Below are 21,695 nucleotides of genomic sequence, written 5' to 3' on the forward strand. Positions count from 1 at the left end.
GATCCCAACCAAAATATTAGGCAGTTCTTTTTTCTCAATTCTGATAAAAATAGGGTTACTTTTTTCTGTAGCGGATGTTGCCACATCTCTGGCAGATCTTCTCCATGAACGGCCAAGGTAGGGTGTGTATGGTGACCATGGAGCACAAGCCTCACCATCTGGGGACAAGCTGGGTGTAGGCAAATTTACTGCACTGCCAGTAGGTATCCATCAGAGTGAAGGTGCCCCATTGTGTGTCCGGTATGTGCAGTATTGCGACACAGTTCTCATGAAAGCCGAGTGGAATTGTTCCTTTACCTCTGAAACACAAGAAATACAGTATAAGTTTCTCTACAATTAGGAGTTGCCTCTTGGAAGAAACTAGCTCTATATATACTGCACCAAAGTGAGGTACAGTGTGTATAGGGTCCAAGGGTCTCCAGAGGTTTTGCAGAGGTTAAAGTTAGATAGAACCTTACTCTCTAAAGTGGTAGCTTGGTCGAGCAGTAAGGCAGTATCAGAGGACAGTGTTAAGCATTTGATGTACACACTCAGTCAGCAAATGAATTTACACACTCAAGAACTGAACTCTAGGCTAATTGTTTTGTATAAAAAAAATACTGTTATTGTATTAGAACCAAGCAAGCCTGATACAGGTAAGCATTCAATTATTTTCAGTAATACGTTACTTGTTGTCAACAGTTTTAAAAAGCAATGAAGATTGTACTTGATTTGATTTACAGGGGATGCAGTAGGTTGCAATACTTAGTAAATGCAGTACATTGAAATTAATGGCTTTTTAAAGTAAATGCATGTAAAATTACTTTTGCGTTACTCTTGTAATCCAATGCTGGACTCCTAGGTTCAGCACTGGGACATTTACATAAAACAGGTAAGTAATTACGTATTCATAGTTTGTACGATTGTTAAAGAATATTTTCAGATTTCAAAAGTCCACATTTAGAAACTTTTTGGACCAGTACATTGAAATACAAAGGCTTTTCCTGTAAATTGGAGGTAAGTTACTTTTGCGTTACTTTTGTAATCCAGGGCTGGACTCCTAGATTCAGCACTTGGACATCTAGTTAAAACAGGTAAGTAATTTCGTTTATGTAGTTTGTATGATTTTTAAAGAATATTCTTGTATTTCAAAAGTTGACAAATTTTTTCACAAGGAACCCCCAATGTTATCCTAGGGTAGGAAATTCAATTCACAGGTAAGTTACTTTTTAGTTACTTTTCTTGCTCAGTGCTGGACACCTGGGTTCAGCACTGGGACCTTTCTTGCAAACAGTTGAGAAAATTCGGTTAGGTTATTTGTGCGATTTGTAAGGAATATTCTTAGTTTTCAAAAGTCGACACTTAGAAACTTTTTGGGAGTAAAAGTGTCAATGTTACCCTATGAGGAAAAAAGGTTATCGGTTTCGAGGTAAGTATTCAGTCTTTGAAGTTAGGGTTCTGGGGCAAGACTCAAGGGTCTCCCAGGGTCAGTGATGCACTGGCGTTGAACCCCCAGTGGCACTAGGGTGGCCTGGTGCACAGTGTTGAGGCCCAATGTTATCCTATGGAGAATAGGGGGACTCCGGTTGGTGGCTGCTGGCAAGCAGGCCACGGGGTTGTAGGAGCAAAGCTCCTAGGGTTAAACTCAGGGCAAGTTGGGGACCAAGTTAGCACCAAAGGGGCACCCTCAGCGGCACTAGGGCAGCCTGGTGCAGGGTGCTGTTTTGAGGTCGGGTGCCCTGTTGATTTCAATAGAGATTCTCCAGGACAAAGAAACACTGCAGGCTCGGGGACGAGGATCTTCCAAGAGTGACCACCACTTCAAGAGGTAAGTTGGGATGTTGAGGGTTGGTTAGACACTGCTGGGTTGGGCACACAAGGCCGTGGGGCGTCGGGTGCAGGGGTGCCCTGGGACGTCGGATTTTCTTACCCGCTCTGGTCGTGGTAGGGGGGTCCTCTGGATTGAGGCTGCAGGCGTCATCAGGAGGCCTAAGGCAGGCCGGATCTCAGGTCAGGATCACTGGGGGGACCTCCTCGTGGTATTTTTCCACTCGAGCTTGGGCCAGGTTCGGCGGGTGCAGAGTGGGCTGGATTCATGGGTCCTGGCTTGCACCAGAAGCTGCAGTTCAAACACGTCCGGTGTTCACGGGAGAAACAGCTTGGAAAGTGAAGGCAGGCGCATTCTCTGGGGTTTTTGAGGTTGCTGTCCACTGGACACACCGGGGTTTTGCAGGAGCAGGTTCGAGGGGGCGACAGGCCTGTAGGGCTTGGGCCAAGTCAGTGGACGTCGTCCTCTTGATAGCTCTGCACGACTTCTCGTCCTTCTTCTTCTCTTCTTTTTCTTTTGGTTCCTGGATCTGAGGAAGGAAGGTTCAAGGTGCCCCTAACTGCTAAATGTAGGGGTGTTACAGGTAGGTAAAGGGCAGGAACCATTGGGTCCCTTCCTTGGGGTGGGTACACCTCATATTCTGCCACTCTCCAGTAGGAGGGGGGAAGGAGCCTGTCCCTGGTTGGCTGGGTCCCCCCATTCTCAAGATGGCGGGGACTTGAGGTTGTGCTTCACCTCACCTCCCCCACCTTAGGGGTGGAGTTGGCAGAAGTGGGCACACCTCTCTTCCTCACTTGTTTTTCCCGCCGGTTCTCCCATACAGTCCTCCACAATAGCTATGTCCTCTGGGTCGAAGGATCCTTCGTTCAGCCAGGGTCTATCATATTGACCCTCCCTTTTGGTCCATCTTGCTAGCAGGTGTCAAAATGGATGCACATAGGTTTTGACTTCCTCTCTGGGCACTATCTCCCTTGGGGTCAGTTTGTCTCTACCGCACATTTGGGAGGAGCAGCGGACATCTTCGTCGCTGCTCTCCTTGTGCACACTTAAAAGTGCCATGTTGCCTATCCAGCTTCTTAATTGAGTCTGTGCCAGGCTACCTTGGTCCCTTATCACATGGCCGCCCCTCTCCTTTGCTGATGATCTTGTGGGGCTCGGGTCCCAGGCAGAGGCCTCTGTTCTAGTTAAGCCTCCAGCACCTAAATGAGTGAGGCTCTATACATACTCCTGCCTTCCTCAGGTGGAGGGCACGCTGCTCTATTCTCTCAGTGAGTTCCCAGGGTGAGAGCTCTCTCTCTCCATCCTCTCCTCTAACTCCCACCTGGGTTGTCTCCCTCGTTCTGTGCTAGGTGCTGTTTTTCTGGGTGGGAATTTGTCCTCACCTCTCTTTCTGTTGACCCTTCGGCTACCTGAGCATACCCTGCGTCTCCCCCCTCATTGTCTGATCCCGGAGGACTGGGGCCCATCTCTTTGCCCCCACTGGTCGTATCACTGTTCAGTATTGCTATGAATCTCCTGGTCACCCGAGTGCATTCATCTGGTCAAAAAGGAGTGCATATTTTCTATGCCACTTGAGTTCGATGGGTAGAGCACGACTAATGGGGGGTTGAGCTTTGGTGAGTTGGGGAGTTTTAGCACTGTGTTCGGGTGATGTTTGGATTGCCTGGGCCTGGTGACCTGTTGGCTGCCCTTGTCTAGATCTAGCAGTTTTTTGCTCGGTGGGCCCCCCCCCCCCCCCCCCCGGCTCCCTCAACTGGTGGATTGGTCTAGGAAAGTGCCCCTTTTTGCATGGTTGCCCCCCGTTTTTTGCCTGATGTTTGATGCTTCTTGACTAAGTGTGCCCTGGGTTCCTACTAATCAGGTACCCAGGGCCTGTGTTCTTCCCTCAAAACTGTACCTCTGCTCCCACATTGGCACTCTTCTGGCTTACATAGTACCAAGGGCCTTGTAGCCAGAGAAAGTCTCTGAGGGCTGAAGCATACATTATGCCACCCTCAGAGACTCATCCCCTTACCCATACATACTGCCAGTGCAGTCTGTGTGCCGGTGGTAGACCCTAAAACTACAACTTGACATAGCACACATCCCTGTGTGCCATGCCCACCAAAACGCTGCCTGTGGCATAGGTCAGTCACCCCTCTAGCAGGCCTTACAGTGCTAAGGCAGGTTGCATTATACCTCAAGTGGGCTGGGAGTATGGCACCACAAACTCCACAGCTTCATGATAGCTTTACTAAAGACTAAGAAGTTTTGTATCAAAGTTCTTAGCCCATTAAACCCACAGTGCTGCATTTAATGCCAAATGCACTCAGAGGGCATCTTAGAGATGCCCCCTGAAAAACAACCTTACTCTAGTGTCCTGGCTGAGTGGCTGCTTGCATGTTTCTGGGAAGACCTGGCTTGGCAGTTCGGGCTGGACTGTTCCCATGAGGTACAAGGTCAAGACTGATATGCATATAGCTGGGTCTGAACTGGGGTGGTGAAGTGAGCTAAAGAACGATGATGGATTCAACCCATATCTGTGATGGGGGGTGAGTGTCTGAAAAGTTTCAACACTCCGTCCATCATCTCCTTGTGTTTGCTTTTTACCCCCAGGATCGGCGGGTCCATGAAGGAGAAGCTTCAAAGGCTAGCCGCCTTTGTAAGATGACCCTGCCTTTTGCTGATCCCAGCAACTGTCCCCCACCAGTTCTGACCCCAGTTTGGAAGGGAACATCGGTGTGAAAACCAGCATATGAGGAGAGGTGTATCCACCTTTGGCAACTCCACCCCTCAGGTGAAGCACACCTCTCAGTCCCTGACATCTTGAAGATGAGGTTCCTGACATTGACCTTCTCCAGCGGAACCCCGGTGTGTCCAGCAGACCCCCAGAACCCAAAGGACCTGCACTGCCTTCCCTTCAAAGACTATGTCTCCCGTGATCACCGGACTTGCTCAAGAAACAGACTCTGGCTCTGGCTGATTCTGCAAGTCTGTGCCACTCTGCACCTGACGACCAAGGCCTGAGTTCAAGTAACCCAACACCATGAGGAGGTCCCCCCAGTGAACTTGTCATAGGATCTGGTGAACCTACCTCAAGCCTCCTGACAACGCCTACAGCCTCTACCTGGAGGTTCCCCCCGACCATGACTGGAGCTGGTAAGGATACCCGATGCCAGAAGACACCCCTGCACCCGGTGCCCCACAGCCTTGGGTGGCCCAACCGATGGTGTCCAGGCATTCCCTTGCATCCCAACTTACCTCTCCAGCCAGTGGTCACTTCTAGGAAGCCGCCCTGCGCAGGCCTGCAGTCTTTGTTCTGACCAGAGAACTTCCAATGAAAACAACAGGGCATCCGATGCCAGCTCAGCACCCTTTCACCTGGCTGCCCCTGTGCTGCTGTTGGTGCACCTTGTGTGCTAATTCAGATCCCCCCTTGCCCTGAGCTTAACCCTAGGAGCTTTGTTCTCTCAACTAAGTGACTTGCTCGAGAACAGCCACCAAACGAAGGACCTGGTAGCCACATTGACTAACATTGGGCCTCAGCACTCTGCACCTGGCCGCCCTAGTGCCGCTGAGGGTGTCTTCGGAGTGCATCCTTGACCCTAGGAGAATCCTCGCTTTAACCCAAAAAAATCAACTCTCAAAACCGATTGCTTACCTGCAAACCGATAACCACATTTTCTCCCATTGGACTGCATTAAATGTTTTTCCTCTGGAAAAGTTCTAAGTGTTAAGTTGTGTTTGTATAAAAAAAACCTAAGCAACTGTGTTTTAATGCAAAAGTGGTTTACTTACTCTTGTATAGGAAATGTCCCGGTCTGATATCTAGGCATACCACATTGATTAGAAAAAGTAATCCAACAGTAGTCTCAAAGTAATCACAAAGTAATTACTACATTATTTCAACTGTCTTTAAACGTTTTACAAACCTGTAACAATGCCATATTCATCCTGCTTTCATATTCTTATCAACCTGGTTTTAAAAATACAACTTTACTTACCTGTACCAAGTCCTGCTTGGTTCTAAAAATAAAATACAACTATAGAAATATTTTTTATACAAACAATTGGTCTAAGTTCAGTCTTTGAGTGTGTGACTTCATTTCTTGCCTGAGTGTGTACAATAAATGCTAAACACTACCCTCTGATGAAGCCATACTGTTCACCCACACTACCACAAATAGAGAGTGTGGTGTTATCTATTTTTACCTCTGTAAGCCATTGGAATATGGTATAATATATACAGCCATTGGAATATGGTATAATATATACAGAGCCAACTTCCTACAATTGGAATAACGTAATGCGGGGATGGCAGGCATCGGAAAGCGCACCTCCAGTCCCACATTTGGAGGGGGAGGCATGGTCGTCTTGCTTGCAGGTTCTAGGATGGGTTTGTCGGTCTGGGGCTTCCTATAAAATGGCCCATAGTTCTAGCAGTGCCTCTCTCCTGGTCTTTTTTCATCCTACATATTTGGTCCAAATGTGTGTTCTCGTGTGTTCGAGTATGTTGGTGTAAAATGCTCTCCCCTCTGGCTAGGGGAGTGTGTGTACCTTAGTGTTTGCATACTATTCATGGCAATACCTGCCAAGTTTTTTGATCTGTGTGGGAATCTTTGTTTGCATGTGCTTTAGCAGCCACTCCATGATAGCTGGGAATATTTTGAGGAACTGATACTCTCTAGCTTCTTGGGATCAATTAATATTAGGTTCTACTCTGATCATTGGGGAAATAAATACACAGGGATTACTGGTTTTAACTACTACTACGCACTGAAAAATATTTATATGAATGCATTAGGATTAGACATCAAACACAAAGAAAAAATGTATATGAAGGATCACAACCTGATAGAAAGTGCAATGGTTTGTTCCAAACGTGTGAATTCAGCAGAAAAACAGCAGATATGGAAAAACGATTGTTATCATTAGCGGAAAAATAACAGATATGGAGAAACGATTGTAAGAATTAGTGACGAATATATGAAGTTACAACGCAAACAAATACAACGCATGCTTTTACAACGCAACTTTTACAATGCAAATGACATTACATCGCAAGTTTTTACAACGCATACCATTACAACGCAAATGGACTATAATACAATGAATGATCCATTACAACGCATACTACCGCAACGCACACTTTTACAACACAATGTATTTATTATTTTTTGTATAATAATCCTCTGTAGCGGGATGCAAGGAAAATAGGGGTTTTGGGTGGGTACGTATATTAAAACGTAGTTATTGGAAATCAATACCTGCGTATTAAAATTAATACTCAAGTATTAAAAGTAATACTCGTATATAATATTTCTTAAGTATAAACAAATATGAATTTATTAAAAAATATTGCTTCAATAGATACTATTTTCTAACAGGATATTTAATAAAATTACTGAAATGTAAAAAAAAACTTGAGTAAGAAAATTAGTACTAGAGTACTTTTTTAAACTAATGAAAGATTTTAAAAAAATATATAATTATACTAAACATAACCCAAATATATAAAACACATATAAAATACATTTAAAACTTAAGTTAATGCAAAATAATTTATAAAAAATATTTAAACATCATACACATTTATCCAACAATTACAAAAATATTCTATTTAATCATAAAACAAATAAGCAAACATAATTAGACTAAATTTTACAAAGTATAAATAGTAAATTTTCACATGCGAAAATCACAATAACACACAACTAATATCAACATAAAAAAGAAAACTACAGTTTTTAAATGCAAGCAAATAAGAGTCCTACAACTATTTTATTGAAATTGCTTTGACCCAGAAATAGCCAAAACGGATGTTAAAACATACCAAAATAAAAAGTTACAAAAACTAACATAACAAAATAATTATTTACATTCTTAAACACCATTAAAAACACAAAGAAAAATCCTATGCAAAACATATTTTCCTTTCAAATAACGTTCAACATAACAGAATGTATAAAAGGAGCTGTCCACCATTTAAAAAAATGTAGACTGCACGCGTGTCTACATACTCCAAACTATAATCCTCGGAGAGAGTCATCGAAAACATGAAGTAAGTACAAACTATAGAAATGTATAACTACTTAAAAATTTGTTGATACACAAATATACTATAATAAAAGATATTAACTTTTTTTTCAGTTTGTTAGAAAACTTAACAAACTTCTACAAAACTTTGTAAAATACTCTATTTTGGACAATAAATATAAAGTGAGTTACTAAAACTATATACATATTTTTTTATCATGTCTAAATAAATGTATGTTGGTGGGTTTATACAAAATATTCAAAAATTAAAGGATACATCATCAAGGAAAATAATAAATAGTATTAAGTTTACAAATTATATTCCAAATAGAAATAGTGCTTTGTTACAATAAGGGGTCGATTCCGATGTCGGGTCGGACAGCTCTCCGAGAGCTGTCCGTAGCCTCACCATGCGACCGACACGTCTGTCCTGTAGAGAAAATTCGATGTGCACAACTGCCAAAAACACGACCGACACGTAGGCTGTGATTCAAGCTCCATTCTCCGTCCGAGACGTAACTCCTAACGCTGAACCGAGTCGGCCAGAAGCAGTAGCCATAGCAATTTCTGGCCTGACAAGTACGATGCGTACTTCCTACACGCCGAATGGGTCGCCACGTACGGGACGTCACAGCATCCGGAAAACAAGCATATCAGCTACGATTCGCACCACAACTCAATCCACGGCTACGAGACGGACCAGCTTGCAGCGGGTAGGAGACGGAGCAACAAGTAGCATGTACGACACGAACTCAACATGAATCCCATCGCACAGGTCATACCAGTACTCTACATCTACGACCGGATCAGGAACCGACGCTGATGGCACAGGCGATAAGTCAGACACCTACCACACAAACAAACGACATGTATCCGCAAAATGGCACACACACAGGGGATCCACATCCTGGCCACTAACAACAGGCCAGCCATAGGGGTTGTATGGCCAGCACCACTACCACCCCCACCCATATGGCTTATGTTGCCCATCACTACTGCCACCCCCACCCATAGGGCTCATGTTCCCCATCACTACTGCTGCCCCCACCCATAGGGGACCTGGTGCCCATCACTACTCTCACCCCCAGCCATAGGGCTCATGTTCCCCATCACTACTGCCACCCCCACCCATAGGGGACCTGGGGCCCATCAACCCTGCCACCCCCACTCATGGGATGGGTGATGCGCCACACATCCATCATACTCCAATATTAGGTATGTCAGCAAAATACAACTCCCTATCATCATGACAAGAGTGTAGAGTCTGTGACAAATGCCCACAACAGTGATTATGACTTTGAACATACAATTTAACTAACAGCACATGTGTGACCAACAAATGAGTGTGCCCTACACAAGGCAAGCATCACCATAGCACTGTGTCAATGTAAAGAGAAAACCCCCTCACTGTGTAGAACAAAAGTTAAGTGTGGGCTTCCAAACTGCAGCAGATGTTGAGCATTGTGGTGATGGGGTCAAAACCCCCCTTCATCACAGTGACCAAAAGGTAAGTATCATCATGGTCAAAGCTACAAATAACAAACAGCATGTATGGTCCCTGCTCCCAACAAATTAAACACTTCTGGGGTGAAGTAGTGGTTGTGTCCCATTCCCACAGAGATATGGTGAGGCTAACATGTGCAGACAGGCACCACACATGGGGGCTGACAATGCATACAGTGTACAATGACACAAGAGCAGAAGTGACCATCACAAAGCATACACACATCTCGAAAATAGACACACTAATCAAAACAACCTGTGTAGACTGTAGGTGTCAGCTCACAAACTCCCATTCCATGCCAGCAATGGCACCTAACAACCAGGATGAATGTGCACAATGATGTGATATGACTCACAGGGACAGTAGGGTAAATCACAGAAACAGCATCCAGACAATGGCCCACAACAGCAATACCAATGCACTGATGCAGATGCACAATCACAAACAGGCAACCTCACACTGCACATCTGACACGATATGTGTATGTGTGTGTGTCTCAGTATCCCCAGGCAACTACACAACACATGAGGGGGGCTGAACCACAGTGACACAGATGTGGACACATTGCCATACAAAAGTAAACCATCATTGGGACACCCTTAGTGGGCAGCACAACAGACACATGTGACACAAGCTGGAATGAACACCAACTAACACAGCAAGAGACTGACACACAACAGCACTACCCCCAGTGACCGGACATTGGGGTGACACAAGCATGTATGACACCTCCACTGTGATGACAAAGGCAGATGTCGTACTAACTGGGAAACCCAGACATGTGTCCTGTTCCACAAACGTACATAACACATACACAAACACAAATCACTCAGCATGGCCCCTCATCCATGGACAAACGGGAGCTAGGGGACCATCCATGCAAACATTTACATCAGTCCACCCTCAAAACCACACACCCTGAACTGCAACAATGTGCATCTGTGAAGCCCATATGGACAGGTGACATTGCACATGCACCCATTACAAACACAGGAATGTTGGGAGGAACTAAGGTGCACAGACTCATCACACAAGGACAGTTTACAACCCTGGGGAATAACAGACATACTGCACACTATGCGGTACATAGCCATGACGTCAAAGCTCACGTAGCCTTCAGAATACCTGCCACAGTCCCAGGACAATGCAGAAGCCAAAGAGAACCACAAGGCACACATGCTGACACCTTCAAACATTGCAGCCATGAACCCGACACATGGGAGCAGTCACACACACATACACATGTCTCAATCACTGAAAGGTACCACCTAGGGACAACTACATGATATTGCAAATAAACAAGTTCCTTGGTGGACCCTGACTGTGTCCCATCTGTGTCTGACAACATCATCACCACTCAGAACTGACAAATCCCAATGATGATACACCAATTAACAGTAGTGTGTCATGTAGCCACACATCTGGTAGCCCATGGCAAAGTAGTGGGATGAACCCAGTACCACTCAGCAAGCATCAATAACAGGAACATATCAAGGGAACACTGCCTGTGTATGAAAAGGGATGTGGACACACACACATGCTCATACAACACACACCATGGGCTATTTCACGGGACAACCCACTTACTTGAGGGGACCCAACTCCTGTGGAAGCCCAGCTGTGCCAAACATATTCACAGCACGTCTCACTCATGTCAGCAGAACACTTGGTCAGTCACCACACAATAAAGGCTCGGGTCACAACAGCCTGGGTATGTGAGTCTCCCTTAAGTCATCTGCACATACTCAAAACATATGTCTAGCAAGTTGCACAGAGGACCCAGTTGCTCCTATACCAATGATGCTCACACCTGTAGGTCCAGTGGTGATGCGCACAAAGTCTGTGAAATTGACAAATTGGACAATGGGAAGCACATCATATGTGCATGGGTACAAGCCAGAGATGTGACCATGCAAATGAAATGTTCACATTGATGTCCACAAATAGTTGATCATGACGGACCCAGGTAGCTGCAAAGGATGGCATGGATACCCACCAGAATAGGATACATATCTCATGGACCACATGGAGTACCTCACATCAACACATCAGTATTCAACATTGGAAACCAAGCATTACAGGTGCAAGGGCATGTTAAACATCATCAACATAATGTACAGCTAAATCAATTTCACAGGGATAAAGAAAAAAGTTTTATTCAGAATATTAAAAGTTAAACGTCCGTTCAAACAAAAGGCCAATGGCCAGTCCATGTCCAAATGCCAAGGAGTGAACTAGAGTGACAGCTGTCACACGTTGCTTGCCTGCACTGCTAAGGACTGTGGTCAACCCCTCGGAGGGGTATACATGGGGGCAGTCCAGGCACCGCAGGGACAAGATCAGGGTGCAGCAGAAGGAGGCAGTGAAGAGGTGATGGATGCAGGCGAGACACTTGCAACTGCAGTGGAGCTGACTGAAGTGGTGGGTGCAGTCACAACTTTGGGGCATAATTCAGATGGGGTGGGTGCCGGCACAACTCCAGTGGGCGGGTCAGATGGAGTGGATTGGGTCCCCACTGCAGTGCCCAAGTCAGACGGGGTGGTCATGGACTCCACTGCAGTGCCTACATCAATGGGAGTGGAATGGGGTGCAGGTGAGGTCGGCAGGACGGGGGGGCATGGTCCCCACATCAGTGGCACTAACCATCTGACCAGGTGTGGAGGAGCAAGTGGTAGGGGGGGGCCTTAGCATTTTGGGGATGGTGTATCTGTGGGTGGGGGAACATGGGGCAGGGAGTGGCGGGGGAACATCTGGAGTGGTGGCCTGGGGGATGGAGGACGGAGACTTTGCCTTGGAGCTGCATGGTGGCAGGGGGGTCTTACTCTTCCTGCTCCGGGGGGACTTGCGGCTGGGGGTCTCAGTCTGACTGCGCCTGGGGGAGGGTGTCCGGGTGTGAGGGGCACTCCCCTCTGTGTGTGGGGACTTCCTCTTTCCCCTATAATCAGGATCTGCTGGGTCAGTGGGGAAGAGGCCAAGGTCACAGAGGAAGAGCTTCTGGGGAGATGGGGTTGCAGGTGAGGCAAGGGAAGGGGGCTGGGAGGGAGAGGTTTCAGAGGACAGCAGAGTGGTTGTGGGTGACTGTGTGTGTGTATGCAAACCAACCCCTGTGAGTGTGGTATCAGTCCCTGTGCTTGCTTGCGTGCATGTCTAGACCTTGGTTTGGGTGTTTGTGTGCTTGGGACAGGTAGACTGCTAGGAATCGTGGGTGGTGCAGGGGTAGGAGGGGTGCAGGACTGTTGGAGGAGGGACACTGCTACCGTCAGGGAGGAGGCCATGGACTGATTGGTCCTCTGTAGGGAAGACATTCCCAATTAAATGCCCTCCATGAACGACACTAGTTGCGTCAACAGACTTGTGTGTGCATGGAGGACCTTCAGCATCGACCGTCTGCCCTACATGGATCTGTCTAAGTAAGTCCACAGACTCCTCACTCAGGGCAGCAGGGGACACAGGGGCATGAGGTGCAGGGCCTGGCACAAAGGAGACATGGTCATGAACACGGGAGCCTACAGGGACCTCTGGGATGGGAGCAGATGGGAGGGTGGTGATGGTGGTGGTGGTGGTGGCAGGGACAGCCTCACTAGCTGGGGTATGGTGGCTGCTGACACCCGCCTCCACAAGGAAGTCATCCTCAGAGCTGCTGTGGCCCTCAGCTGGGGGTGATGGTGCTGACGACTCCTCTGTGTGGCTCCACTCGCCCTCCGTGCCACTGGGTCCCCCCGACTCCTCTCCTTCTGTCCATGTCAGGCTCTGTGGCTCCTCCTGGTCCATGGAGCTGTCCCCTCCTGTGGCCGTGGATGTTTCTGGATAGGAATAGGAAGAAAGAGAACAACATCAGTCACCCGCACTGACTGCACACACCACAGTGAGTACATCACATCACAGGGCAAGCCCTGGCATCATCAGCTGAACACAGCTGAAAGTGCCAACACTGTTTAGAATAAGCCAATTGTCATTCTCAACATCAACCATGGCACACATATCCCTCCTTGACTTGCACACATATGTCTGTTGCATGTTGTATGCTATTATCCCAAGGTGCCCACATGCACCACCTACACATTTTTTGGACATGCAAGTGAACATGTAGGAGTATGTCACTATACACACAGCACATCTCTTGCTACTGACTCAGTAGAGGTGTCCAGATGAAGGGATGGGCAGAGACTCATTTCACATGCTTGTGATGCATGCCAGCAACACACACTATAATGTTCTCATGTCCTGATGGGCAATGCCACAATGGGGGATCACCCATAGGAAGTTAAATGCCATGGCACTGGCATGCCCTGAAAGTCAGTCAATACTGTCTCCTGTCACAGGGGCAGGGCATCCAGACAACAACAATATGCACTGACTCACAATCCTAGCTCAGGGGTAAAGCTAACTCTGCAGATGACCGGCGCACTTGCCCAGCCCCTGCAAACAACATATACAGGACCCAGAAGACCCTGCATCATGCAAATCAGACATATGAGTCTCTGCAAACACAACTCCCTGTACATTAACACATCACAGTCTGCCATGCATGTAACCCAGCTGCATGAAGGACACAGTTGCATACACCATTGTGCACTATCAGATGATCACACACCTATATGTCACACAGGTCTTGTCTCTCACAGTCACATCTCAGATGTTCAGCTGACCCTCTGGATCATGGACACCTCAGTTGTACGTAACAACAAGCCACACCCTAATGACACAGAGGCATACACCTGTGGGCACATGTCACTAAGCACAATCTGTAATTTCATACACAGGAGTGGGATTACAGAGTGTTTCTAAATGCCCTTGAGGAGGCATGACTAGCCAGGTCTCCATGAAACAGTGTTTGGCCCTGGACAGTAGTCAGGTGGCTAAGCACGTGTGACATACTTGATACACCTACTCCTGAGGCCCCAAAATTGGAGTGCCTTGCTGCATGGGTTTGTTTGGAACACCCCAGCCGCATGTGGCGAGTAAGAACAGCAATTGGAACACATCTCAAGGGCACACACAGATCACATGCCAGATCTCAGGCATTGGGCAAACAATTGACCCAACCATGAAACACACAACAGAGTCACGGGAACATATGCTGTCCAGTAGATGAAGCATAGCTGACTGCAGGGACACAGTGCCCTAGTGAAACAAGCAACAGACTGTAGGGGCCACACCTGTGGAACAGATGAGGAGGGTGCATCACACAATTGAGGGACCCGAATATTGAACTACAAGACCTACGTAATGTGGAAGTGTGACCAGGTCAAAAGACTGCAATTAGCATGTCAGACATAGTACACAGATTAGGCATGGACTTACCCCCTTCCTGCTACTGCCTGGCCTTCAGCTGCCAATCCAGGTCTGAGAAAACCACCGCCAGGATCCGGAGCATGTAGGGGGTCAGGGTCCAGTGTCCACTCCTCCGGTGCGGAGGCGACAGCTTCAGCTGGACTCTAGCTATCCTCTGGGTCCAGCCCCGAAGGTCCTGCCACCTCTTCTGGCAGTTGCGGATCCGGCACTTGTAGACCCCCACCGAACGAACAGCCAGGGCGATGGTCAGCCATATCTCCTGCTTCTGGTGGGCATCAACCTGTGAGGATGACAAAGTTAAAAGTACATTAACACACATGCCCCAGATTTGTGCTGTACACATTTGGATATACATGTCATCATCACAAAGGGAAATGAGTTACACAGATAGTGCAACCATGGGGAAGGACAAATCACCTGCATGTCTGACATGTTAACAATGCCTGGGTAGTTTAAGCTTGCACTAATGCACTTTAGCAGCAGGACACCTGTTCATTACATGCACCTACACACTTTGGGTGATGAAAGTAGTCAGTGAGAATACTTGCCACTGGTGTACACACTGCTAGTACTGCTAGTCAGACAACATGCATAATTAGGAAGGCAGTGGACTGCACACTCACCTGCCCCCCTGGTTTCCCATAGAGCTTGCTATAATGTGGAAGGAGCCCGTCCAGCAGGGCCTGGTTCTCCTCCTCAGTGAAGGCTGGGGCCCTCTCAATAGTACGTGCCATTGCAGGAGCCAGAGGATGCAGAGACAGCAGCAGTGGTAGCAGGGATGTGGTCCAGTAGCACGTAGTGCAGGCAAGTGAGCTCCCTGGGGTCCAGCCAGCCTTATATCTGTGCTGCAGAGGCAGAATCTGTGCCATGTGTCCCAAGTGATAGGTCCAACACGGTTGCATTCTCATACACGCCTTCCACATCGTTCAAATCTTCACCTTCATGAAACACTTGAAATTGCAACATTGTTGAAGGCATCCAACTGAATTTCTTGTGCACAACTCGTACAAGTTTTCAATCCGCATCTGTCTCCATGACAGTCCAGAGCCAACGGGTACGCCCGGCTCGGTCAACTGACTGTACAACGTGTATTTTGAAAATACACATGCACCCGTCTCCATACAATTCAATGGCCAAGGCGTACGCCTGTCTCGGACCATGCCTGCCCGACGCATACGCATTGTCACCCGCGTCGGACCTCATTGCAGTCAATGAAAAAGCGTACGCATGGCTCGGTCATGAACCGTGCAAGGCGTACTCATTGTCACCATCATTGGACCTCATTGCATTCAATGACAAACCGTACGCACGGCTCGGTCATGAATCGTGCAATGCGCACGGATTGTCACCCGCGTCAGACCTCATTGCATTCAATGACAAAGCGTATGCACGGCTCGGTCATGAACCGTGCAATGCGTACGCATTGTCACCCGCGTCGGACCTTATTGCATTCAATGACAAAGCGTAGGCACGGCTCGGTCATGAGCCGTGCAATGCGTACGCATTGTCACCCGCGTCGGACCTCATTGCATTCAATGACAAAGCGTACTCACGGCTCGGTCATGAACCGTGCAATGCGTACGCATTGTCTCCCGCGTCAGACCTCATTGGTGTGACTATTCTTTGGATTGAACACACAATTACTAGCTAGGGACACATGTGCGCACCTACCACACTACAGCATTGGCCACACAGTGTCCCATGGCAAGTAAGACTGCACTCCCTGGGTGTTTGGGGGGGCCACATTTGGTTTGTTATTATTATTATTATTAGCATTTGTAGAGCGCGACAGCTACCTCCAACGGAGGTGTCCCGGCGCTGGCATCCATCCAGGGAGGGTGATAGACCAGGAGAGAGAGACAGGGAGTTAGAGGGTAGCAGAAAGGCCAAACAACCAAGTTTTCAAGGCCTTTCTAAAAGGAAGTTCCTCCTTTATCCGACGCAGGGGGTTAGGCATCAGATTCCAGAGCGTGGCTGTTTTTACCGCAAAGGCTCTTCCCCCTAATCTTACTTTCCTAAAGCGTGGAATGGCTAGGAGATTCAGGTTGCTGGAACGAAGAGTTCTAGCATTCTGATATTTTTGGAGCCTACGTCTCAGATAGAGAGGAGCAACCTCTCTGAGTGCTTTGTGGGCAAGGACTAGAGCCTTAAACATCACTCTTTTTTTTACCCGCAGCCAATGTAGGCTTTGCAGATGGGGGGTAATGTGATACCGTAAGGGCACATTTCTAACAAGTCTCGCAGCAGCATTTTGGATCCTTTGAAGTCTCCTCAATAGATAGTCAGGGAGACCAATGAAGAGGCTGTTGGTGTAGTCCAACTGAGAGGTGATGAGCGTATGGACCACCGTCTTCCTGCATTCCATAGGAAGAAAGTGAAGGCACCTGCGCAGTGCCTTCAGTTTCCAGAAACTTTGTGAAGATAATATGTATGATATTTGAGCCTTGCCTGTTAGTTGGGTGTCAATTCTAAAACCCAGATTCCTGGCAGAGTTGACCGGAATAGGAGGAGGGTTTAATTCTGCTGGCCACCAAAGCTCGGATTGAGGAGGGAGAGGCTGATTAAAAAACAATATCTCGGTCTTATCAGTGTTCAACTTCAGTTGTCAGTCATCCAATATGAAATATTAAGAAGGCACTGCCTGAAGTTGGTAAAAGCATTTTCACTCTGCTCTTTAAAGGAGAAGATAAGTTGAGTGTCGTCAGCATAGGAAACAACACGAACACCCAAATCTTCCATGATAGATGCCAGTGGAGCCAGATACACATTAAACAAGGTAGGACTCAGGGTGGATCCCAGTGGGACTCCTTGTAACAGTGTCCTAGAGCTGGAAGTATGTGGGGGAAGGAAGACTTGTTGAGATCTGTCTTCCAGAAACGACTGGAACCAGCGTAACACGGTCCCTGTGACTCCTAATGTGTGGAGTCTATTAAGCAGGATCTTATGAGAGACCGTGTCGAAAGCTGCCGACAAGTCAAGCAGCACAAGCATGGCACAGTTTCCAGTATCCATCGTCTCCCGAATTGACTCTACCACTTCCAGCAGAGCTGTCTCGGTGCTGTAGCCCGCCCTAAAACCTGATTGTGAGTCGTGCAGGCAGCTATTGGATTCAAGAAAGTCCGACAACTGTCTCTGTACCTCCTTTTCCAGAATCTTGGCAGGGGCGGGGAGCAGAGAGATTGGTCTGAAATTTTTCAGTTCTGTTGGATCAGCGTCCTCTTTTTTAAGGATAGGACAGACAAAGGCTTTCTTCCATTCTGTGGGGAAGATTCCCGTGTCCAGTGAGGTGTTCCAAACATTATTCAGAGTGTTGTTAACTACGGGGGCTAGGAGTTTCAGTATTCTAGCCGGGCAGGGATCGGAAGGGCATCCAGACTTGACTTTCATTAAATCTCTCAAGGACGCGTCCTTCTCATACCGACGGAAGTCTGACCATTTGACTGAATGGCATATCGGAGGCATCACCTGCTCATCCGTAATAGGGAAGGTAGAGTAGATGGTCGCAATCTTATCATGGAAGAAAGAGGCTAGTTCCTCACACAACGGAAGAGACGCCGGGATAGTGCTTTTTAGGGACTGGGGTTTCAAGAAACTCTCCATTATCTTAAAGATCTCCCTTGGGGAGTTCTCTGCCTCCATGATTTGTTTAGCCATAAAGTCTCTCATGGTTTTACGTTTGAGGGTATGAAATTTCCTCGGTGCCTCCTTATAGGTCTCTTTTGCTGAGGTTTCATATTTTTTCCTCCAAATACGTTCCAGCTTTTTGCAATGACTTTTTTCCAATTGGAGTTCAGTGTTGAACCAAGGCGCTGAAGGCCTACTACCAGGTACTTTACAAGATTTGATCGGGGCTATCTTGTCTAGGGCAGAGGTTAGCCATGCTTTGAAGAAGGAGGAATCTCTGGAGGGGTTACCGGAGAAGGTAGGAGTGGTGTTGTCTAATTCACTTCTCATTGTATCAGGGGTAACTTTCCTCCAGTTTCTTCTGTTTTGTATGGTAGATCCACAATGCTTAGCCGGGCACATCAGTCCCAGCTTGAATGTGACTAGCATGTGGTCTGACCAAATTACTGGCAGCGGCTTATCCACAGTGATGGACCTGTCATTGGTAAAAATAAGATCTAATGTGTGTCCAGCTGCATGAGTGGGAGCTTGAACTCTTTGCACAAAATTTTAACTTTTTAGCGCATCGCCTACTAGAGAGGCCAGAGGGCAATTAGCCAGGTCCATATGTACGTTAAAGTCTCCTAGCACAGTATAGTTGGAGTAACGTAACGATAGGTTGGCGATGCAGTCGAATAGTGGCGGCCAGTAGGAAGTCGGAGTGCTAGGGGGTCTATAGATCAAAAGTCCTGCCACCGAAAGATTTTTGGTAAAATTAATTTGGAAGGACATGGCCTCAATGGGACCCAGCTCTGCTACTTTCTTATAAGAAATTTCCCATTCCTCTTTTAGAATTATTGCCAGACCACCCCCAAGTCTGTTATCAGCTCTGTTGGCTATAACCAATCTATAGCCCACGGGAACAGTCAGACAAATGTCCGTATTTGACCCTTCTCGCAGCCAAGTTTCAGTCAAGAATAGAAGATCCAAGCCTGAGGTTTTTAGAAGCAGCCAGAGTTCAGCAGCATGCATGGGCAGAGATCTGCAGTTTATCAGAGCTGCTTTGATGTGTTGTTTCTCGTGAGCAGTGTCCAAGGTATTAGCACTTGGCTTTATATAGGAATCAAGCGATTTTATTGTGGTTGGTCTAGGCAGGTTGAACTGACAAGATTCACACTGTTTTTCGCAGGGGTTTCCACCCTTAGCCGACAGTCTGTCCAGTGAAAAGCAGGTAGGCTTTACACAATTCGACTTAGACAGATCGAGCAGCTGTTTCCTAGACCAAATTTTTCTCTCCAAGGAAGGAAAATGAGCAGAGTGTCCGGCCCTGGGCGCGTGACGAGCACGTACGGGCGCAGACGGGCTTGCCTTTGGCGCACTATTCGGCGCGCCAGCGGTGCGCCAGCGGTGCGCCGGCTGCGCGCGTCCGCTGCGCGCTCGCGCCATTCTGCCCCTAAATGCCTCTCTGTGGTCGGCGATTGGACCAGGCATCACACACCCCCTCAGCCCAAAATGTCAGTGCGCATGCGCCAAGCGCAGCCACTGAAGCTCTACTATTGCGCCGTCAACAGGGATGGGAAACAGGACACCAGAGGTAAAATCACATCACACACATAAAGGCAGGCAATCAGGTAAAAGATAAAAAGATTTTAAAAAGATGCTGTGCAAATTCGCTAAAGGACAAGCAAAGTCACGTCTCTCCCGGCTGAGCCTCAGGAGGATGCAGTAGTGCGCGCTCGCGCCATTCTGCCCCTAAATGCCTCTTTGTGGTCGGCGATTGGACCAGGCATCACACACCCCCTCAGCCCACAATGTCAGTGCGCATGCGCCAAGCGCAGCCACTGAAGCTCTACTATTGCGCCGTCAACAGGGATGGGAAACAGGACACCAGAGGTAATATCACGTCACACACATAAAAGCAGGCAATCAGGTAAAAGATAAAAAGATTTTAAAAAGATGCTGTGCAAATTCGCTAAAGGACAAGCAAAGTCACGTCTCTCCCGGGTGAGCCTCAGGAGGATGCATGTTGAGTGGCACTTTTGTGCAGCCACTCCTAGGCTGTGCACGTGTACATGGGGACAGAATCCTTTGTGTGCTGTGCACATTACCACTATGATGTGCAATTGTACAGTAATGGGCATGAGTTACGGACACAGTTTCATGTTGGATATGTTTGGGGCATGTCACATACACCCTGAGTCCAGGGGGTGATGGCATGTACGTCACAGTGAGACCTGTAGCCACAGTACTGATGTGCAACCACAGACTGTGTGCATGTTGTGTCTCAGATGTGTCTTATCAAATGTGCCCAATGGGTGACAGTCTCCACATCGATGTGGTATATGCATCAACCTTGATGGTGTGTGTGTCTAAGAGATGTAAATGTAGGGCCTGCAGGAACAACAGTGGCCACTACCTGTGGGACTCACGCTTGCCTTGTGGTGTGTACGTGATACGCTATGTCCATTCCAGTGTCAATGTGGCAATACAGGGACCCTGGGTTTCTGCATGTCAAAGATCTCTGATGCCTGGGAGACATCAGTCCTCACTTGTCACTGCGGTGTGTGTTTGTAACATCACAGCAGTACATAGGTTGGGTGACACAGCCAGATGATTGTCCATTGCACTACATGGGACTCATGCGGACATGTAGAATTGAGATGTGAGGTGGTGGTCATGTAGGTGACGTATGTGTCCATGCCCAACAGCACACACCTCAATACATTGTGTAATGTCATGATCTATCATGTGATATTGAGCCTGGCCATGGCCACATGGGTGGATGAACTGACAATCTTCCTTTGTGCATCTCTGTACTGCAGGGCACCAGCTGTCCATCGACCGTTCCCAGACCTTGCGACCATGCAGGAACGCGACTGCATCTGACGGTACCACTTCACCAGGCCACTGATTGAGGAGTTGGCGGAGCAGTTGGCGCCACATCTGCTACCTGGCCGGACATACCCTACAGTACTGAGCCCAGAGGTGAAGGGGATGGCAGCCCTGCACTTCTTTGCTACTGGTACCTTCCAGTACACTGTGGCTACTGCTCGTGGTATGTCGCAAACGATGTTTAGTCGGGTGCTCCGCGATGTCTTGGAGGGGATGTTGCATTTCCTAGACCTGCACATAAAGTTCCTGAGCCCAGCTGAACTCCCTGAAATAAAGGATGCCTTTTATACGCTGGGGAGGATGCCGAACGTCATCGGATCAATTGATGGGACACATGTGGCCCTGATACCACCACAGGCACATGAACAGGCATACCGGAACAGGAAGCACTACCACTCCATCAATGCTCTGGTGGTATGTCTTGCTGACATGTCCATCACACATGTGTGTGCATGGTTCCCTGGTTCAGCGCACGATGCGTACATAATGAGGAGTAGTCGCATTGCAACGCTGATGTCACAGATGCCAGCTCAGCATGCCTGGCTTGTCGGTGTGTACTGACTGTTTCTCATTGTGTGT

Source organism: Triturus cristatus, chromosome 5_2 (assembly GCF_964204655.1).
Source record: "Triturus cristatus chromosome 5_2, aTriCri1.1, whole genome shotgun sequence".
NCBI lineage: Eukaryota > Metazoa > Chordata > Amphibia > Caudata > Salamandridae > Triturus > Triturus cristatus.